Source organism: Camelus bactrianus, chromosome 14 (assembly GCF_048773025.1).
Source record: "Camelus bactrianus isolate YW-2024 breed Bactrian camel chromosome 14, ASM4877302v1, whole genome shotgun sequence".
Classification (NCBI taxonomy): Eukaryota; Metazoa; Chordata; class Mammalia; order Artiodactyla; family Camelidae; genus Camelus; species Camelus bactrianus.
This window is the reverse complement of record NC_133552.1, coordinates 39999320-40016787: the sequence shown is the minus strand read 5'-3', so window position 1 is coordinate 40016787 and position 17468 is coordinate 39999320.

Genomic DNA, 17468 nt, shown 5'->3' with positions numbered 1-17468 from the left:
TTATCACTCCTCATCTTATTTGTTAGGAACTCCTATATATCTATGTGTCGAAGAAGCATGTTTAGAGGGGCATGTCTGTATTCACATGTCATTCATTTACACATGTACAGGATGCTTTAACAGACACTTTGGTGCCTATTATGTTTAATAATCTCTGTCTGGATTTAGGTGTAGCACAGTGAAACAAACAGGCAGGTTTCAGCTTGCACTGAGTTTACAGAACATGGGGGTGATGGGAAATAAAAAATGATGATACAGGTGTATAATTACTCACTGTCAAAGTGTTATGAATGAAAGGCAGAGGAAGATAGGAAAGCATGAGGTAAGGGAATGTAATCTAGCCTATGTCGAGCAGAGAATGTTTGCACAAGAAAGTGATAACTTTCACGGAGCATCTAATGCTGAGGAAGAATTAACCAAACCAAGAGGTGACTGGTGGAAATTGGTTTATGCAGAGGAAATAGGAAGTTGTAAAGGCCCTAAAAAGGTAGAATAAATTCCAGGAGTGTAGAGAGCTTATGAAAAAACATGTGAAATGATACCAAGGAAAATTCAGGACCAGAAGTGGCAGGAAGCTGCAGGCCATGTTAGAGATTTTATTCTATATATTTAAAGAAGTAAAAAAAATATTATCATACTTGCATTTTGAGGATATAATCCTGCCTGCACTTTAAGAGAGAAAAATTGATTCAATAAAATAATTTAGGAGCCAATTGTAATATTTCAGGTTAGAAATGTTTGTATCTTAGAAAAGGGCATTTGAAAATGGAGTGAAGTAAATTAATTTGACAAATATTTAGGATATGTAGCAGGTATACACTGTGATATAGATATTGCAAAAACATTTCACTACTTCCTATCCTGTGGATTGGTTTTCTTTAGAACACTGTTCCTGTTTATGGCGTATCTGTGCCTCTGCATACTTCTGCACGTGCATTGAGGTGAGCAAGAAATGACACGGATTAGGAATAAGAGAAAACTTGCCAATTAATGGTCATCCACTAAACCCCAGTGGCACCTCCAGATTATTCTGGAGATATTCAATCAATTCAAAGTTTGACTCCCAATCAGTGTTACTTCCCCTCTGTCAATATGTATTCTCTTCCTTTCTTCTCTCCAAAGTTGAGAGAAGTCTAGATCCACCTCTTTGACAGGGGAAATTTGTGTGTTTTGCTCTCTTCTCTATGACTTAAACAAGTTGTCCTTCACTCTACTTGGTCACTGGGACCACAAGACTCTACTTTGGGGTGAAGACAGTTCTATTATTAGAGAAATATAACACTGACTGTCAATAGTCCCGAATTATCCCAAATCTATCCAGGTGTTTTTCCTCCTTATCCTCCTAAAATTTGGATTGCAAATGGGAAGCCAGAATGCTCATTTCTATATTCCTAACATTTTCATTTCTCCACATCAATTACCCACCTCTCGCCCAACTCACACTCATCCTCAGTATCTCAATAATCTTTCTTATTTCTTGTGAGAAGTTTTCCTGTATCATGTCATGCATTTCCATGTCATACATCACCCCTGCAAAAGGCTTTATCTGAATAAAGGTTCTCCTTTTTTCCTCCAAGTATACTTTATTCTCTCCAAGCCTTATTCTGGGTGTGAAAATAAAATCTTTTGGTATTAGAAGGACTTATCTTATGTCTATAAAACCTGCATTTCCAGGTCAACATTTTTCCATACATAGAAACTAAATTCTAATTTGAAAGTCAAAGTTGAGCAAAGACCTATTTGCTTTTTATTATATCTGTCCCGACACTGTATGTAACGATTTAAAGCTGGAAAATGTGAAAGTCTACAATAGAGTCAGAGTTATTTGTAAATTAAAAAAAAACATGTTTTGTATCTTGGCATTCACGTCTTTTTTTCCTTTAATAATGTCATTATCTTTCTTCACGAAATGGTATCTTGGTACTTAGTGAGGTTTAGATATTGTCAAGTAAATTGGGAGGAAATCTGCGGTCAGTGCTTGAGTGCTAGTATACTTAACTGTACCCTTTCAACACCTTCTTGATCTGACCACTGGGTGTATTTAATCCATTATGTCTTCCTTTTTTTGTATCAAGCAGGCACTAATGATCTTCTCCTTTGCCAGTATATCTGAGCATGATATCTTGATGTTCTTACCTTGTTCTCAGCTTGTTTCTGACCCACTCTATTCTCAATACTTCAACTTTTTATACGCACACCCTTCTAGGAATTTTGGCATTAATGGGGAGGTTGTAAAGCTCCATGACTAAAGTGGAGAGAAAGTTCAGAGAAAGACATAAGGTGACATAGGAAATATTTTGCCAATCTGAATAAAAATCTAAAGCAATTCTGATAATAAGAACATTCTAAATGCACATTAAAGACTAAACACCTTTAGATGCTATTAAGTTATTACATAAAATATTACATATAATTGTAGATTTTCTCAGGTAAAGAAATTTGAAAAAGTTAAATCATATCAAATAAATCAATTTATGTGTCATTATCCTATATTAGATACATTTTGTAAAGCAAATGATTATCTTGGGTATATATGCATAGAAGAAATATTATTCTAAAGAAAAACCCAATTGTACCCAAGAGAGAAACATTGGGAAATTTCCTGGCTTATTGAAAATGCGCTACACACACACACACACACACACACACACCAATTTACACACACTAATTTTATTTTTTAATCTAACAATTTATAATCTGAATGTGATAAATGTTTTAATGTATTAACAACATACTGATCCTTCAAGCAAACTTTTATGTCGGAAAGCAGTATTTGAAATAAATAACTATAATACATGGCAATTATATTGTCATATCACATGCATTTGGCTTTCTAAAACATAGTGTCCTGAACAAGGTAAAGAAATAATCTGAACATGTCTAAGAACTATTTTTAGGGGTCAAATCTACCATTTTATTGCAATATTTCATACACAAGAGCTTTAGATATCTGAATATATATATATACATATATATATATAAACATAAAGATATAAAGGACATTGGGCAAGAAAATATTAATATTAGAGTGAAGAAAGAATACTCACAAGGGTGAACTTTGGCATCACGCAAAATGATATGCCAGTTGGTAACACTTGTTACGTTGTATAAATGTTAGTCCTTTGAGTTATGAATTACTACCTGAATTGATAGTTCTGAATCTTTGAAATTTATTATTGAGATTCTTGCTTTTTTTTTTTTTTATAGTCAAGTCAATACAGACTCCATGGGCCCATAAATCTTAATGTTACTTCTGAAGGAAGTTGTTTCTCTTCCCTACCTCCACCACCTAGCCTCTCCTCCTTCGTATAAACACGACTTAAGTCTTTTTATTCCTTCAGTAGAGTTAAGAGGAGGAAGCAAGTGAATCACATTGTAAACGACAGTTATGGGAGCACTAATGTTCAGAGAGAACAGTGGGTACCAACATCATGTAGCTTTCCCACTGCTAAAAAGAATCTTGGTAAAGTGGACCCCAACTGGGTAATTCCAGATGCCCATCTTCACTTAAAAACCGCTAGAAAAGGCAACAAAGCAATTAGTGGATCTATCTAATGAAAGGGAAAAAAATACTATCAGGTAAATCAACTTTCAAATGCCTATGTTAGTAAGATGATAAAAGCAAAAAGAGGATAAAAGACAATTTCTCAATTATACAAACCTTTGGTAAACATTTTGAAGACTAACTTGGCCCTAGCATAATTTATATGAAATTTAATAAAATGCAACCTATGAAAGTCGAAGTGTCTTAAAGCAGGGAGAGATATTTGTGACAAGTAGCTCACAAATACCACACATCTTCCTAAATCAAGGATTCTACCTACAGTTACATAAACAGGAGACTCTTTTGCTTCTGCTTGGATAACTCTAAAAACCATCATTCACTTAATAAAAAAGTATTTTAGTATTAGACAGTATTGCTGTTTAATACATTTTTGTTATTAATGACTCGAAGGGTGCACTCTTTAAACACTTCCACAAAAATGTGACTTCCTCTTTGGAGAAAAGCCAAAATGATACTGATTTTTCACATGACAGGCCTTCAGATATTTAGTGCAAGTGTGTGTTTGGGGGAGATGACATCAGGGCTTTCTCTTTTTCATCTGTTTTCTAAGGTCAATATTTCTGATGCCTTTAAAACCTTCCTTTCATGAAATAAATGATGATAGAAATCATGATCATAAATCTTAATATTATATATATACCTCTGAATTTTAGTTTATTTCTAGAATACAAAACTAATTTATTTTGACTATTTACACTCACAGTTATGTACTTTTGTCCATGATATTTAATAACTATAATATTAATAACTTACCATGAGTGGAAACCTTCACATTATGAGTTTAGTTTGACCCCATTTATTAAAGAACAGCTAGCAACCCTCTCACTTAAATCACAAAGTTAATAGGATCTATATCTCCTATCCTGAACAATTTTTGTCTCATTAGATCATAACTGTTTTAATGGTTGATGCATATCTAATTGATAGAAAAAAATTAAATGACATAAAAAAGGAAATAAATTACTAAATTATTATACCATTTAAATTCATTTTTCTTTCTAATTTCAGTTTTTATGTCTTAAACTTGCTCTCTCTATAGATATAGGTAATAGATACACAGATTTTATATAGAGAGATTATATATGTGTATACATATAGTGTAATAATAAAGTCCAAGCTTGGAAGTAAATGAGCAATGTATTGAATAAATAGTTGAGACTGAGTGCTCTGTCCACTTGTTGTCCAACCATGAATCAGAGGGAATGTATGTGTGTAGCCTTTCTCTCATGCCATAGAGAATAATAGAAAATTATCTATGTAGATGATATAGATACAGGTATAGATGTCTCTTGTGTCATAAGAAAGTGATAGAAAATTATGTGTATATGTCTCTGAAATGTATACCTTTGTATTTATGGATGCACATTTATTACTGTGCTCACAAAGTAGCATGAATGGGAAATAAACTGGAAATTCTCAAAAAAAAAGAAAAAGGAAAGAAACTAAGCTCACCATGACCAGAGAAAACCAGATCTTAGCACCTGTAGGAATGTATAGTTGCGGTGGGGGGAAGGCACTTCTGGCATCACCAAACATTTCAGAAAAATCAACACCACCTAAAAGAAAAAAATTCAACCAAAGAACAAAATTTTTAAGAAACAGGATGAGAAAAAATTAAAAACATCAGTAAATAAAAGTAATTAATGTCCAATTTTTTGAAAAATAAGAACTATACGGATTTAAAGTGTGAGCATCAGTATTTAAAATTTAATATGGTATGACTCTTAGTTGAGTACCAATTTGAACAAACAAACAAACAAAAATCTAGACATATGAGTTGATTGGGGAAATTTGAATATTCATTGAAAACTTGGTGATACTATGGAATTATTTTTTTTTTTGCTTGGTAATGATATTGTGTTCACTTCTTAAATAAAAGTCTTACTCCTTAGGTACACATAATATATTTGTACATGAAATAAAATATCTGGGATTTGTTTCAAAATAATCCACAAGAGAGTAGGTGGATGATGTGGAAAGAAGTGGAGGTGAAAAAAGATTTATGAATTGATCATGAAATTTAGGTGATGAGTGCATGAAAAGTTATTATACCATTCTATTTTGGGATATGCTTTAAATCAGCAGAAGAGCAGAGGATACTAAGGTAAACTAAATTTAATGAGTTAGAAAGACAGTTTGAGAAAATTAGAGTAATTTGGCAGGTTGTACCCTGAAAGATGAGCTGTGAATGAAACACCGTAATTTACAACTTGGTCTAATTGGTATTCTAAGAGAAGGAAATAAAATGTATGTGAAAAAAAATACAACACAAAGCTGAAGAAAAACTCAAAACTTCAGAGCAGTCTCAGAAAAATGTAAATGTAGAATGAATGCAAAAAAAAAAAAAAGCTTGGAAAAGCCCAGTTATTACATTGTGGAAGACTATTACATTACAGAGAGTAAATAAGAAATTCAAAAATGTTTTAAAGGAAATGAAATAGATTATCAGCTATGCAAGCAAAAATATATATGTGTGTGTAGAAATATATGAACTTGTTTTATCAACCATATTGCACATTAAAAGCAGAGTAACAAGAACCAAAGGGAACATTGTTTTAAAGCTGGACCACCATTAGTATAGGAAGGCAGCTAAATATCTTAAACCCAATGATGGTGGAAAAGACAATAAGAAGGTGAGGCTTGGGGAGAGGCAGAGTGTAGGGAAAAAAACAACAACAAAAACAAACAAAGAAAAAAAAAAAACCAAGGAGACTGAATGTTGCTGAGATTTTCTATCACTTGGGTTAACAGTTAATTGTGTCATCCATTTAATTATTTTTCTGCACCATTTATTGTTGCCCTAACATGCCAAACACATGCCTCTGAGCCTTTTCACTTGCTTTTTTTCTGCCCTGATGACTATTGCCCTGGTAACTGCAAGACTCCCTTTCTCCTCCTACCTCTTTATTTAAGCCTTTTCTCAAATGTCACTTTCTCAGAGAGAACTTCTCTAACCATATTATCTAAAATAATTGTTGCAGCCCCTTCAGCATTCTCTGGTTCTTCACTGCCTTCATTTCTCTATGTAATAATTAAATCCCCATGACATTATTTACTTATTTATTTGCTTGTTTATCTTTTCCCACTAGGATGTAAGTACCACTAAAGCATCCAGAACAGGGCTTGACACTAGTATGAAACAAGAAACATTATTAATTATTCAATGTCTTGGAAAGGAAAGAGCTGAGACCCCCCACCGATGTTTCTTGGGGAAATGATGGTTACTTGTTAAATGTGCAAAAGCAGAAAATCATACAGAAAAAAATACGTTATTTATGCCTTCTTTAAATGCTAAGGAAGGAATATGAACAAAAATGACATATGAAATTCAATAACAAATCCTTTCCTACTGGATTTAGCATTGCGTCTCTAAATAGAATTCTTACAAATGAAATTAACAAAATAAATTTGATTCTGTCTGTATTTTATCAAAGAAAATCTCATTTTCAAAAAGCCTACATCTTGTCTTTAACATACTCAGATGATATTTTTGCAATATGACTGCAAATTATGAATAACCAAAAAATATATATCCTTTATATATTGTGATCTTAAACAAATTCAGGAATTCAATAAAGTGGGTCTTTGGTGACAACCTGAGGCACTGAGTAAAATATTTATTGTGAGAAGGATTTTCTAAGTGCAAATAACTTCTTTGTAGGCTTATTTCTTTGCTATAAATTCCCCATTATTCAGTGATACATTCACATTGTTTTAACATAATATATTTGGAATACTTTCCATTACCCAATGGTTGCCATTTGCTTCCTGATGACAGACCTCAGAGATGGTACTTATCAATGGTAGACTGCCCCTAGTATGGGATAATGTCACATGAGACTTTGCCAGCAGGCCACTGCCTTTCCAGGGTGATTCTGTATGGCCAGGTCAAGTAAAGGTCAAGTAAATGGAGTACATGGCTGCTTCATTAAAAATTAGCAATATTTTAAATCATAAATGGAATTTTGAATGTTATTCATAATCACTCTCAAGACTTACTCTGAAAGCCACGATCAATGAATGAAAATTTTGATAACATAAATCTCATCACACTTCACCATGTCCAATGGTGATCCATGCAACAATGTGAAACTGCTATCAAAGACCTTCTTGTTGAAGCACATGTTCATCTTTTAAAGTCAACTTCAAAAAGTCATAATTTTTCTTTATATTTTATAGGTGTCAATACATTATTTTAATATTTAAACAGCAGTCACATTTTCTACCTAGAATGTCTAACTGTCATATTTTCTTATTAACTGAGATTTCCATAATTTACATATTAATGAACAGTACATTTATTTTAAAGCATTTCAATTTAGAGACAAGATGCAGAAAGACAGAGATCAATTTTTGTTGAACAACTTCTATAGGCTGGGCCCGATGATGAGAGATGTAATTTATTTTCCTCAAAACCTTTGAAAATGTTATAATCTCTGTTTTATGGATTAAGAAACAAAGTCTCTGAGAAGTTTTGAAAATATCTCAAGTTAACACAGTAAGCAGCAGAGCTGGAATTCAAATTCAAGTCTTATTGCACCAAGAGTAAGCCCTATCTGTATCATTGTAAGATTCTGGTAGATTTTAATAAAGCCCCCTCATTTAGTCAAGATTGGAAACTCATCAATATAATTCTCCTCTCAATGCATATCCTTACGTTTTTATTATTTCAGTTTCTTCTTTCTGGACTTTCTCCAATTCTATTATTTTTTCTTTATACTATTTTGAAAGAATCCCAAATCATGGATACCAGAGTTTTATAAAAATGTACATATTTTTGTTTTTGTTATGCACATTAAAAATGTTAAATTGATGTACAGAGTTTCTATATCTTTATGAATCTTTTTTTCTTTTAGCTAATATTGATGTAGATCCCTGTTGAAGAAATAGAGTAGATAATAGATAACAGTAAATGTTTTATTCAGTTGATTTCCAAGAATCCGTGGGTATTTACAATCATGTTTTATTCAGAGGTATGTAACTCTCTGAAGTTAAATCATAGGATAAAATTGACTCCAGTGTCAGAAAAATTGAAACTTTGCATTCAGGAAGTTCAAATTGCAGGTTAAATGCAGAATACCAGATGAGCCAGAAGACAAGAATACTGAGTTAATCGTTAGGGTGATTGGAGCTAGACTGGTGGAAAACTTAAACTGTGGAGGTGATCCAGATGCAATTTCTGGGATATATGTCAATTGACCACCTCCACTGATAATATAGATTAAAATCTCCAGTTTTACTTGGGATATGGTATTGTTGGTTATAAACCTTTTACCTTAATACCTGCAGTAAGGGATCAGTGTGGTATGGTACTTTCAAAAGATCTAGATCTTAATTCTGAAAATGCTTAAGACTAATAAAAAAATTTGTACAGGTTACATCATTGTTTTGACCTTTAGGTGAATAATCTAGAAAAGAATACTGCCTACCTCTCCCGTCTTTCAAAATTACTTCTTCCCACAGCATTCATTATGTCAAGCCCTTTCCTAACCTAGAGTATTTGCACATAACATTTCTTTTTCCTCTGTTTTTCCCCATGGTTTGCTGCTGCTCATCCATCAGGACTCAGCTTTGCTATCAGTCCACAGAGTCCTGCTTTCCTCTTGAGAGCCAGCATGACTTATAAAGTGAAATAACATATGGCAAAGCACTTAAAAAAAAAATACAAATCCAGCACTGTAATTTATGTCCATTTACTAAATACCAATTCTAATGCTAAATTCCTAAATTAAATTAAGGTAGCACCTCTGTCTGAAAGTAGGTATTAATACTACCTAGCTTATTTCCAGAATTCATTAATGAATGATCCTTGGCTAGATCATCGAGTCTTTCTGACAAAGAAGAAAATAATCCTGAATGATGTATTTCTTTCTTTGGACTCTTGCACTTTTCCAATCTAATCCCAGTAACCTTTTAAAAAAATCTTAAATGATACATTATTTCACTGCTCAAGACCCTTCACTAATTTTCCATCATAGGCACAATTGAAATAAGAACTCTATCCTGTGAGTTACAGAGTAACACCATCTCGGGCCTCTCCTGGCTACATGCTCACTAAAGGTAGCCTTTGTGTTCCTCCCGTGTCACATGTTTTTTGCTAAGTGGCTTTCAGGAGCCATTCTTTCTCTGGTTTGCTCTTTTGCCTGCCTTTATGTTGATTGTTTTCCTCTATTTTTTGCATTTTTATCTCTTTTGTCTCTGTCTCTTCATCCATGTGTGACACACACACACACACACCACACACACACACACACACATTTCTGTCTTTCAGATAAGGTGAACTTCATAGAGGACACTTCTGCAAGGACTCTATATAAAGTAGAGAACTCTCTGTGCAGTATCATCTGCTATCTCACCATGTTGATCACTTCACAACACTTACCAAAATGTTTGTGTTTGTTTTTGGTTAGTTTAGTTGTTTATAGCTTTTCTCCCCAAATAAAGCATAAGCACTGTGTGGACAATGGGAAGCCCACTTCCTGTTGCACATTATAGGCGCATAGCAAGCGCTCAATAAATATAAACTCCATGATTGAATAGATTCCAACAGTTTAATAACACCAAGTAAAATAATTGCTCATTTCTCCCTCACAGTCTAAATTATTACTAATAATTTAGCTATTTTAATATTTGGCAATCTTAGTCTAACTAACTGGCTGGTTAGTCAAATCGCTTATTTTGTTGAAGATCATGAGTAGATCTTTCCTTATTAATAAATTTATTTTTAAATTATAATTCTCCTGGACCTTTCTGAAATCATTGAAACTGTTTATCACCACCACCCTAAAATTCCCTTCTCCAGTGTCTATCCTTGGAATCCCCATTTTCAATAGGAACCGTAGTAGAGATTGTTTGTGTCAACAATGCCTCCCCAAATACCACATTTTCAGTAGCAATAATAAAACAACAACAATTAAAATACTGCAGCTCAGTGAAATTCAATGCTCCCTATGAACTGACTCCACTTAAAGTTTCAAAACTTTTTTTTTGATGTCTAGCAAATGTTCCTCACCACATAAACTCATCTAATCTCTCTCAAAAAGAAATACAAGTCCAATTACTTGTTTTTACTTTAATGTTGCTGATTATATTTTTCCTTATGACACGAATCCCTTTCAAACTCCATGTGTGTTCATGTGTGTGTAAATGTATATGTGTATATATATAGACACATATATATACACATATTGTGTGTTTGGATGGGATGCTATAAATTCACATGGCAATAAGTGCTTTATTCTGTGGCTTTATTGGAGAACAAAGCCCAAAGCAAAGGAGAAGAGGCTCTCGAATGAGTTACTGAAACACAATCAATCTTATGTTAAGGAAGTAGGCAACTTTCGGAGTTATGTTGCATAGGAAAATTAAAATTTACAATCCTCCATAACCTGTAAAATTTTCTCTTGTTACAAACAAATAGACTCCATCATGGCTGGTTAGAGTCTCCAGAACTGTGTGATTAGTAACTTGACTTCTCTATGCTTCATGTTTGCATATTTGGGAAACAGGCATGTAAAATAACTGTGAAGAATTATCTGCAAAAGCTGTAGATACGTTATAAGAATTAGAAAAATATTTAAAACATCTCATGTGGTGGGTTAGTCATAATTTAAAATCTTTCTTTGTGTGTGTTTGTTTTGTACCAAAGTAGGTCCCTATCCCCTCACTGCACAGGACTAAGTATACAGCCAGATCTCAATACTAATCAATTGATTTATTGAAATCTCCTGTGGTTTCAATTAGTTCTGCATGGCTAGACATTTTTGTGAGGGTCAGAAATCCATAGTCTGGGTTTTCAATGCTTATACAGAAGGATAGATTTGTAGCAGTAGATCAGAAATAATGAATGAATCTTCTGCTAAGCTTGTTCTATTGGATGGAAGTGTCAATCTTAAATTCCCCAAGCAGGAATCTAGAAACTCAGAGAAAACTTGAAGTCTATCCTGTGATACAAGTTCTATCTACTCATCTATTATATTCACATAAACAGCATTAATAAATGAAGAAGCAATATTTATTGATTGAAAGTTTGTTTCTTCAAAACAAATTAAAATTTTTTGATATAATATAGCTAACATTCCTCTGCCAAACCAGCAGTTTGACTAGCAAACATTCTTTCTACATTGAACTGAATTTTTACTACAAATAAAAGTACAATGATGTCTTCTAATGCATCATATCTGGTGGTTAATACACATAAATTCTATGTCTGTAGCTCAGTAAATATCTATGGACAGACAAGTTCCATAACTGGCAAAATGGCCTCTATTTTCCTCAGTAAACTTTATTGTTTCACTCACACTATTAAGAATTTACATAACACACCAGGATTTCTGTTAATTCCTCACACTCCAATGCCAATGATATTTTTTGTAATCTCTAAATTACTTTATTTATTCATTAACTTCTCACTATCTTTCCTAGTTACATGAGAAAGTAAAATTAATTTAAGTGATTTGTCAACTGAAGCAAGTATTTTTAGTATATTTCTCCTACTGGAAATGGTTTTAGAACATACTTTTTAAAAAGACATTTGTGAATACTGACTCTTCCTGTAATAAAATTACGTGAAGATGATTTTCAGTGTTTGTCATTCACTTGTGAAACCCTTAGGTTACCAAGAAAAGTAATGCTGTGATTAGTCAGGAATCATATATTGTGACTACTCAACTACACAGTAAGTCGTAGTTTTTACAAAATGTTTGCAAAAGTTGCGAGACGAACTATTGAAAGTTCTAGTTCCAAAATTCTGTCTACACCAAGATGAAGGTTTATGAAATTTGGAAATCATTTCAAACTAAATATAAATATCTACAATTACTTAAGCACCAGCAAAGTTCCAGCTGGTCAGCAGGTTTTATTTTATTTGATCCACACAAAAGTCTAAAGAAGTAGTCTCCCCTGCTTAACGTCTATTTTACAGATGAGGAAGCTGATACTCAAAGAAATTAAAAGCTTAGCCCAAAACCATACAGCTAATAAGTAACAGAGAAGGATTTGGTTCATGGTTTGATTTCAAAGCCTGTGAAGTTTCCAATCTGCAATATTGCTTCCTAATCAAAATGCAAAAGGAGAAATAAGGCACATAATACTTTGCAAGTGTTTTAATTTAAACATTCTCATACAAATCATATCTGGAAATATTTTATACACCTGCAATAAATTTCTAGCTAGATATTCTACTTTCTCAATTGATTACATACTTTGTGCTCCCATGGTATATTGCACATGTCTGTATAACACTATTAATATTACTATATTACTCATATTATTGGTCTATGCATACTCAGATTTGTATCCTCATTACTTACCACTGCTCTTGGCAATTTGACAGTGATCAATAAGCATTTATCAAATGAACAAAATATATGATAACAAAGCTTTCAACTTTTAATTAAATTTTATTTTCCTCCAGAATCCAAATTATAAACTCTTCAGGAATCATGCCTCAAAAGGATATGGTGCAAAATTTGACATGTGTTAGTACTAAGCCCTTAGGATAAACTTGATCATGTACATAGTAACATTGGGCAATGTGTGGTGGCTGGGATTCAAAAAATAAGGGAAAACGAATCTTTCCCTCAGAAAATAGCCCATCTTTTATTCTGCCAACATGCCTGAAATTTTGAAAACAATGACAGTTGTTTTAAAAAGAAATTTTTAACAGTAGATGCTCTTAAGATATATAGACTCATGCAGAAGCCCAATTGATAACAGGTAAAAAGCAAGATTGTCTTCATTCAAACTGGGGTGCACACCCCAGGCTGTGACTCCTTGCAGCGCCCCTAACATTTTTGGCAAGCCCTATAAAATGATAAACAACTTTGAGTATACCTTTGGTCAGATTTTAAAACCTCTGGGGAAAACACAGTTCTTTATAAAATTTTGATGAAATATAAATTATTGTATGTGGTTGAAATAGCTCATTAATATCTGGGCACAACTTAAATTATGTGAGCATCCTATGTCACTGAACAAGACCAGAAAAAAAAATTGAGGAATAAGTTCTCTTTGGGGAGCAAAAAAAGGACAAGACTTTGTCAAAGATAGATAGTCTAGAAAAAAGAAAAAAAAAATGGACTGTGAGCTCTGAAGAAAATCTATTCCCTAAAAATGCATGACTTTCCCACAATGCCTGGTGCACACTGATATCATCTCTTACCTGCTTTATTACCATAGCATTTGTTTGTTTGTTTGTTTTTGGCGGGGGGAGGTAATTCAGTTTACTTATTTATTTTTAGAGGTGGTACTGGGGATTGAACCCAGGACAGCGTGTGTGCTAAGCATTCACTCCACCACTTGAGCTATATCCCCCCGCTTGCTACAGCATTTTAATGTCTTCTTTTCCCTATCTTGCTTTCTTCTGTTTATTCTTAACATGACTGCCAGAGTTCTTAGAAAATAAAAGCCAGGGACAATCACACCAGTGCTCCGCACCCTCCAATGTCTTCCCATGTCATTCAGAATAAAAGCTAAGCTTCATGCACTGGCCTGTAAGATCCTCTAAGCAACCTGGTGCCTGCTGCCTCACCTCCCCTTTGTGACTGAGTTCCAGGTGATACAGCCCCTTAAATATTCCAAAATTGATCACGCCCAAAGGCCCTTGCTTTTCGAATCCCTCTCCTTGGGGTACCGCCCCATATGCAGGAACAGCAAGGGTTTTTACTTCCTTCTGGACACTGCTGACGTGCCACCTTATCAGTGAGGTTTGGCCATTCAGACTACTTAAATGTCAACCCTCTTCCCATCAAAATTTTCTATAATATTATCCTATAATGTTACCTCCATAGATGTCTTCATCTTCTGATATACTTATGTACTTGTTGAATTTTAATTTGTAGCCTTCACTTCAAAAATGTAAGCTCAATGATTTTGGGTTACCTTTTCTGTTTTTTTTAATTGGCACATCCCTCTCATTTGAGCAGGGCCTGGCACATAATAAGTGCTCAACCACAAGAACAAAATGTTTTTGAATAAATGAAGCAATGCATGAGCAGATGCAATTTTTGTTTTTAATGTAACCAAAAGTTATAAATTTAAATGTTAAGACTTTTGGAATAATTTTAATAGTTATAATGAAAAACATGTCTAAATATATTGTACATTGCATTGCCTCTTTCTTAAAATGAACATGCAGAATATATGCCGTATTTTTAAGTTTTAGAGTCCTTTAGAAACATGACTGAAATATTCCAGAAATAGTTTTTTATAATTCTATTTGCTCTTATAACAGATAACTCCAGACACAAAGTTTTATAATACTTTTCTTTAAATATATATATTTTTTGTTTCTCCTTCACTAGTGCCTTTCCTTCCCTATCCCCCAAATTGGCCATTATTATTCATTCAAAAGTAATGTAGATTAATTTCCTGGCACTGTGTTAGATACTATGAATTCAATATTAAGTAAGACATGTTCTCTGCCCTCTAGAACCATTCTAGTCTAGTAAAATAATCTCCAGCTTTCAAGAAATTATTTGCCAAAGGAGATATTATACAGGTATGCACATGTGCAAATAACATAATAGTATTAGAATGCTCACTTTTGAGAATGCTAGAAGTCTCTCTTATTAGAGCAGAGAAGATTTATAGATAATTATGAGCCTCTGAACTCTGAATCACACAATTCATGAAAGGATATTCAGAATACTAACCCATAATAAGTGTATCTTTAAAAAAATTATTCTTGTACATGATAGGAAGAAAAATATAGCTATGGAGAAGTGTCTGAGAGATAATAAAAGAAAATATTTTGGAAAGTAGAGTTTTAAATTTATTTTTCTTATATTAAGTCCTTTATAATGACTACCTAATAAGATTTTTATAAGGGCTAAATGAAACAGCTGTCTGGCATTTAGTGAGCTATCATAAAATTATTGTTCTCATCTTTCCCAGATCATTATTTGAGAAGAAAACACTGATAACATCTAAAAAATTCTATTATCTTTAACTATTGGAGAAAATATTCTATCTTTAATCTGAGAATCTACTTAGTATAAATAGTTTTAAAGAATCTAATATAATCTGCAAGTTCAGCTTTTGTTTTCCCGCTGTCATCTTCATTTATAATTTTGTCCTAGAAGTACACACTAAGATTTTAAGTAGACTAAACTCTTAGGAACTTTATATAGTGTTATGATTTTCAGATTTATCTGTCCTAATATTGTTCAGACTTTACAGCATGCCTGTATTTAATACATGTCATATTTTCCCTGTTCTATAAAAAAGTGAGACTTTCCATCTTTAATGATGGCTAATAACTAGCATAACATAAGAAGAGAGAGGTCCCTGTCATTGCAGGAGACAGGTTCTAGGACAAAGTGTTGCTTGGTTGGTTAGCATCCTACAAGGCTCTCAAGTTATGTTCTTTTGGACTGAGGACCAAAATGCATCTTGACTGGTAGTAAGAGTCATGAAAATATACTAAATACTTTGACAAGTGATATTCACATTTAAAATGAGAAGCCTATTTACTTGTAGTTAACAATGTCCAGAAGGAATCTAATTTCTCAGAATAAACTTCTTGAAGCTCTTTGAATGTATACTTTACTTGAAATAAAGTCACAGTACTACTTCTGAAACAGAGAATGTTGTTTGGCTGTTACAAGTTCACATGCTACTTCCACATGAACTTCTGGGAAAAGGAGCTTTTGTAAACTATCTGTAATTTATGTTAGATACCTTATCAGAATTGTGTTTAGGTGAATGAGACCTTAGCTTCTTAAGCCATGCTCTTTTTGACCCTAGATTTTCAGAAGACCTGGTAACAATGCAGATGAAAGAAAATATAAAATTTTGTCAGATGTGTTTTGAGATGGAAAGAAAGTGTAGAGATCTGACATGACTTTTTGTAATTTTTTATAATTTTCAACAGCACATGTCCAAAAGAGACATGTCATCCACAAAGCTGATTAACCACAAAGTTCATTCACAAAGTTCATTCAGGGTTGGCTTAAAAGAAAAGGGCACTTTCAGGTCTTCTAAGCAGGAAAAATATAATTGTAACAATTTTGAAACTAACATTTAAAATTTCTGCTATTTTATTCATGTTTACATGGGCATCATAAATGCTATAATTTCCAAATCTTTATTTTAGACACTAGAATCGTACTATTTTATTTTGATCTTAATGGTTAAAACTTCAGGGGACACACACATTACCTCACGATGATAATGGAAAATTTAAACACACCATGAAAAATAATGAAATTACTTTTTACTATGTAAATCTTAATACTTCTGAAAATATGAAGTTTTAGTTAAGCAGTTTCTCTTTAAAAGATTTCAGTGTTATACAAAATGGGTATAATGATATTCCCAAATGTTTTTTACAGTAGAAAACGTTTTTGAAAAATAATTCTATGTATTAAATATTTCTATATCTATGTTAAATATACCTATCTATAGCTATATATTTATATTTATATATTTTCAGAACAATTTCCATAAAAGAGGTAAGTGTTCCTTAATCATCATATTGACCTGAGCAGTAAGATTAACCAGCCAGGACCTAGTACAAAAGTCAAAAATAATGAATTTTCGCTTTGGACATTCTGCACACAATTTTGGAAAATAAAAAGATACCTAAATGAAATCCGGGTCATCATTACATGAATGCATTCTTTTAGTGCCATTTTGAATTCCTACATTCATGCAATCAACTTAGTAATTTACATATGAGAATTTCTCAAGTATATACATTTACTGCCTGATTCAAATCAAAAGGTCAAATAAACCAAAGAGGTAGAGCAGATTAAAATGGCCGCTGAGGATCAATTAACACCCACAAATGTTTAGTAAGCAGTCACTTAATTGCTATTTAACTAAACTATAAACACACTGTAATGAAGATTAATAGATTTTAAACAGGTTATGTTTATTTGTTTCAGGTAGGACCCCTTGA